Source organism: Oncorhynchus mykiss, chromosome 10 (genome assembly GCF_013265735.2).
Source record: "Oncorhynchus mykiss isolate Arlee chromosome 10, USDA_OmykA_1.1, whole genome shotgun sequence".
NCBI lineage: Eukaryota > Metazoa > Chordata > Actinopteri > Salmoniformes > Salmonidae > Oncorhynchus > Oncorhynchus mykiss.
The window spans coordinates 61,111,601-61,118,137 of NC_048574.1; the positions used below are offsets into that span (position 1 = coordinate 61,111,601).

The 6,537-nt window shown below is 44.7% G+C and overlaps 1 pseudogene; it reads left to right on the plus strand.

Annotated features, from left to right (window-relative positions):
• The first annotated feature begins 228 nt into the window (after positions 1–228).
• LOC110534424 lies at positions 229–3,458 on the plus strand (annotated as a pseudogene).
• Positions 3,459–6,537: the final 3,079 nt, after the last annotated feature.

Consider the following 6,537-nt stretch of genomic DNA (forward strand, 5'->3'; position numbering starts at 1 on the left):
CAGCAATTACTTTTTCATCCCAATGTGGAATTAGAATTCTGTTGTTGTTGATGTCAGAAAACCTTCCATACACCTGCAATAGGTCCAAACAATTATAATACTCTTGTTTAACTGTTCAACCTTGATTGAATTAAGAAGGTAAAACAATGTATCAGCCATGTGAAGGGTTAATTCTGTTCCAGAGCAGAGCAGCACTGGGTGGGTAGGAGCATGACAACGTCACTTTGCTAAAGAGAAACTACAGTTGCTAGACGTGCTGTATGTTGCACACCTGAGTAAACTCTAAAACACTTCAGACATCTCTCTTAAACCGCTACACAGTCTCCAATGGTTAATCACAGTATATACTAAAGAAAATCTGAGGACTATTTTACACAGACATGGGTGAGTAGAGATTCACAAGGATCGGTGAATAAATATGACTGTGTACATTTATTTGATGGTAATCTCCTGTTTATATCTACAGTACCTATGTTTAACTATGTTTCGTAAATTGACTAATTTGCTCTGTATGTAGTACGGTTAAACAACTTTTATCAAGATTGGTTAATTTCCCATAATGCCGTGTTGACAACGGCACTGAAACTATCGAGAGCTGACTCATTCCAGGAAACGGAATAGGCTCATTTGAAAAAACATATATATTGTATTAATGACTGATTGATTATAATCTAGAGCTGGAGTCTATTATTATTTTGATCGTAAGGTTTTCTGCAATTTGCTAAAAAAAAAGTTTAACTTTAACTATGCTTTACAGTTTCGACTTTGCTCTCTCTCTCTAGATATGGCTTCCTCCAGCATTCTACTTTCTGAAGACCATTTCCTGTGCTCTATCTGTCTGGATGTGTTCACTGAGCCAGTCACCACTTCATGTGGACACAGCTTCTGCATCACATGTCTCACAAAGTACTGGGATAGAATGGACCTGTGTCAATGTCCACTGTGTCAGGAGAAATTCTACAGACAACCTGAGCTTCGTGTCAACACAACGTTTAGAGAGGTTGTAGAGAATTTTAAAAAGATGAGAGACAGAGGTAAAGATGAATCTCCTCCCAAACTCGGAAAAGTGCCTTGTGACGTCTGCACTGGGACGAAGCTCAGTGCCATGAAGTCCTGCCTGCTCTGTCTAACCTCTTACTGTAAGATTCACCTGGAGCCTCATCAGATTGCCCCAGCCTTAAAGAGACACAAACTGGTCGACCCTGTGGAGAACCTGGAAGACAGGATCTGTAGGAAGCATGACAGACTCCTGGAGCTGTTCTGTAGGACTGACCAGACATGTGTGTGTCAGTTCTGCACTGAGGCAGACCACAAGACTCATGACACTGTCCCTATAGAGGAAGAGTGTGGAGAGAGGAAGGCTCAGCTGGGGAAAACTGAGGCAGAAGTGCAGCAGATTATCCAGGAGCGACTGAAGAAGGTTAAAGACATCAAACTCTCAGTAGATCTCAGGAAGAGAGATGCAGAGAGGGAGATAGCAGACAGCATACAGGTCTTCACTGCTCTGGTGCGCTCCATTGAGAAAAGCCAGGCTGAGCTGATTGAGGTGATTGAGGAGAAGCAGAAAGCAGTAGAGAGGCAGGCTGAAGGGTTCATTAAAGATCTGGAGCAGGAAATCACTGAGCTGAAGAGGAGAAGCACTGATCTGAAGCAGCTCTCACACACTGAGGACCACCTCCAACTTCTCCAGAATTACCCATCACTAGTGTACAAACCTCCACCCACCAAGAACCTGTCCTAGATCAGTGTTCACAGTGCTCTGTGTGTGGAGACTGTGATGAGAGCTGTGTCTCAGCTGGAGGAGACACTGAATAAAGAGATGGAGAAGCTTCCTGAAGTCAAACTGAAGAGAATTCAGCAGTATGCAGTGGATGTGACTCTGGACCCTGATACAGCACATCCCAAACTCATCCTGTCTGAGGATGGGAAACAAGTGAGACGTGGAGACATACCACAGAATCTTCCTGACAATCCAAAAAGGTTTGATCGTTTTGCCATTGTCCTTGGAAAGGATGGCTTCTCCTCAGGGAGATTTTACTATGAGGTGACAGTTAACGGTAAAACTAGGTGGATTTTAGGAGTGGCCAGAGAGTCCTTAAACAGGAAGGGGTCTGTATCACCTAGCCCTGAATATGGACTCTGGTCTGTGGTCTTAAAGGATGGGAATCAATACACAGCCTGTGCCTCCCCCCAAGTCATCCTGTCCCTGAGAGAGAAGCCCCAGAAGGTGGGGGTGTTTGGGGACTATGAAGAGGGTCAGGTCTCCTTTTATGATGTGGAGGCCAGGTCTCATATCTACTCTTTCACTGGCTGCACCTTCAAAGATAAACTCTTTCCCTTCTTCATCCCCAGTAATAATGATGATGGAAAAAACTCAGCTCCTCTCATCATCTCTCCTGTCAATCACACAGGCTGATAAAAAAATGGAGAGAGAGTCATTTTTCGGTTATTGCCATAAATTGTCATTTGTGTTGAAAAATGTTTTGAGCTTGTAATGTACCCTAATGCATCTTTTAACATTTATACAAAGGTATACTTAATGAATACAACACAGCTTTGGTGTCACCCTGTCTAAAAAACAGATTTTTTCCCCCGCTTGGAACTATTGGAAATTAAGCTTTTTCTCCTGACTGTGCATGTAGTTGAATGTGAGAAAGTACTTGCCTTTGAGCTGGTTTTTGGTTTGTGACAGTGAATGTAATAGAGGACGTACTTTTCCTTTGAGCTGGTTGTGGATGTAGGTGAGGATGAGGCCAGGGATCTCCACCAGGGGGATGATGAAGGAGTCTTTGGCCACGTTGCCCAGGTTTTAGTGGGACAGTTGCATCATAGAGGATGGGGTCAGGGCCAGCTGAGATGTATTCCTGATGTCCACCACAGGGTACAGGTAAAGAGGAGTTTGAAATAGTATAAGTGGTACACTACAGACCTGGGTTCAAATAGTATTTGTTTTCTTTCACATACTTTTGCCGTTTGATTGAGCCGGCATGGAGTGCCAGATGGGCAGGGTCTGTACTTTAGGGACTATTCCATTGGTTCAACCGCATCAGGCGAGATCAATGAAGTCCACTGCATAAACATGTTATACAACATATTCTGGGTTGAACTCTGCTTTCATTTATGAATAAATATACACTTCTAGGCAATTCCTTTTTCTACAAACTCAAGCCATCATTTTGGGATTGTCAGTTATGATCATCCATTGCCTTTGACATAAGACAAACTAAGCACTTGTAGGACCTGCATTTAATATGTTCAACTACTATAAAAATTTCATCATCAGAGTAAATGCCTCTTTCATATTTGATCCACTGTAGTAATGAGTAAAATGATCCTGTTAAACCTATTGCACATAGCAATGGTTTCTGCAATGGTTTCTGTCTTCAGGTTTGGTTTTTCAAGTAAAAGTCCCTCCTCCATGAGTCTACAACAATAAACAAATGGAGTGTTAATCTTTACTATTGTCTTCATCAGCACCATCATTTTGGGTGTATGACTCTAGATTATGGAGGTAAATGAATGTATTCTCTGTTGGAAAAGTTTTGTTAACTCACCATGGACTTCATCTCAGCACAGACTCCATCTACATCGGACCGATCCCGTCCCGTCATATTCTTACTGTTCTTGACACACTCCTAAAGAGAGAGATAGAGAGAAAGAAAAGATAACGTGAAAAGCCTGTTGGGTGATGAGATAACAAGGTGAGCTCTGTTAAAAATGTGCAAAAACCGCTATTCGCCATACATAAATGGATTGGTACTCTGCAAAACACCAGTCTCAACGTCAACAGTGAAGAAGCGACTCCGGGATGCTGGCCTTCTAGGCAGAGTTGCATAGAAAAAGCCATATCTCAGACTGGCCAATAGAAAATATAAAAAATTAACACTGGATAGAGGAACTCTGCCTAGAAGGCCAGCATTTCGGAGTTGCCTCTGCCAGTTGAGGACTTGTGAAGTGTCTGTTTCTCAAACTAGACACTCTAAAGTACTCAGTTGTGCACCGGGGCCTCCAACTCCTCTTTCCATTCAGGTTAGAGCCAGTTTGCTCTGTTCTGTGAAGGGAGAAGAACACACTGTTTCACGAGATCTTCAGTTTCTTGGCAATTTCTCGCATGGAATAGCCTTCATTTCTCAGAACAAGAACAGACTGACGAGTTTCAGAAGAAAGGTCTTTGTTTCTGGCCATTTTGAGCCTGTAATCGAACCCACAAATGCTGATGCTCCAGATTCTCAACTAGTCTCAAGAAGGCCAGTTTTATTGCTTCTTTAATCAGGACAACAGTTTTCAGCTGTGCTAACATAATTGCAAAAAGGTTTTCTAATGATCAATTTACCTTTTAAAATGATTTGGATTAGATAACACAACGTGCCATTGGAACACAAGAGTGATGGTTGCTGATAATGGGCCTCTGTACACCTATGTAGATATTCCATAAAAAAAATCTGCCGTTTCCATCTACAATAGTCATTCACAACATTAACAATGTCTATACTGTATTTCTGATCAAGTTGATGTTATTTTAATGGACAAAAATGAGCTTTTCTTTCAAAAACAAGGACATTTCTAAGTGACCTCAAACTTTTGAACGGTAGTGTATATAAGGCTGCGTCACGATTTTCCACCCTTCCTCAAAGTGAGCACAACATTAACTTAACAATAGTGGAAACTCCCTCTAGAAAATGATTACACCAATCCATTGCTTTTAAGTCCATGACAGGTGGAGAATCGGGACGCACCTATAGCCTCCCATTCAGCCTCGCCTCCCTTCCCCTCACCATCAGGGACTTGTCCATGTAGAACTCTCGGCTAGGGCTGCTGTCGTTGTGCTTTGTGTCCACGGCGAAGCAGAGGAAGAGCATGTCAACCACAGTCTCAAAGATAGACAGGAAGCAGTGGGTCACCAGCCAGGGGAACAGGCAGACGATGAGCAGGGGCAGCACCCACACCATGTTGTCCCGCTGGTAGTTGAGCGCCAACACACCGTGCAGCAGACGGTCAGTACCTGGATACACACATACGAAGGAAAAGACGGAGAGAAAGGGGGGGAAAGGGAAAAAAGAGGAAAGAGAAAGAGAGAAAAAGAGTGAGACAGTGATAGATTGACTAGTAAGACTATTCTTGTAAAATACACACAAATGACGAACTGACAATAAACAATTACAAAATGGCGCAGTGTGGTGGAAATTACCACCAGGGACTCAAATTCAAACTTAAATTAATCATTCTTTATTATCAGCAAGGTGTAGAGGTTCCAACAAACTCTCATGTCAGGTCCGTTTTGGAGAAGCTGACAGCATCACGATACGACAAGGCAGAGAAGTGCCTTTTCTTCCAGCAGCCGGACTCGTTCCTGGGATATCGGATATCCACCGCGGGAGTGGAGATGGAAGAGCAGATAGTCAGTGCAGTACGGTCGTGGCCTGTTCCATCCAACACAAAGGCGGTGCTTCCTAGGTTTTCTGTTTCAGGCACTTCATTAGGGGTTTTCAGCACAGTGGTAGCCCCTCTCACCTCCCTTCTGAAGAGAGGTCCTTAACAGCTTCGCTGGACTGAGGAGGCCTTTGGAGCCTTCCGTGCGCTCAAGGAATGTTTTACGAACGCACCTGTTCTGGCTCATCCTGACCCGCCTCTGCCATTCATCGTAGAAGTGGATGCCTCCGAGGTTGGAGTAGGGGCTGTTCTCTCCCAACGCACTGGATCGCCACCTAAACTCCAACCATGCGCCTTCTACTCACGGAAGCTGTCTCCCACGGAGCAAAATTACCTCTTGGTAGATTGTGAGTTGCTGGCCGTCAAGGCGCTGAAAACATGGCGGCACTGCCTGGATTCATTCCTGGTTTGGACAGACCACCGGAACCTAGAGTATATACGAGCAGCGAAGAGGCTGAACCTGCGTCAGGCCATGTGGGCCCTATTCTTCACCAGATTTGAATTTACCCTTTCCTACTGGCCGGGACCTACAAACGTCATGACCGATGCGTTGTGTCAGGTTGATGACCCAGAGGTTTGGAGGGAGAAAGTGACACCCATTATTCCCCTGTCCCTCATTGTGGCTCCTGTCGTGTTCTTATGTGGACATGGACATCTGTCGAGCCCTGCGACAGGAGCCCTCAACTGCCCACTGTACCGAGGGGCGTGCTCTCTGATGTGCAAGACCGTCTCTTCGCCTGGGCACACACAGCATCTGTGTTGGCGCACCCGGGTATTATCAGCACAGTACTATCGTCTGTCTCTCTACCAACTAACTACTGGTTGCCCACCATGGCCCAGGATGTCCGGGTTTATGTCTCTTCCTGTTCCACCTGCGCACAGAGCAAGACATCTAGACATCTCCCTCATGGCAAACGTATGGCAAAGGCTCTCTTCTCTCACATCTTCCGGCACTATGGGATCCCGGAGTACATGTGTGACTGTGGTTCTCAGTTCACTTCCTGTGTCTGGAAGACCTTCATGGAACGACTGGGGGTCACGGTCAGCCTCACCTCTGGAAACCATCCCCAATCAAATGGGCAGGTGAAAAGGCTAAATCAGGAAATG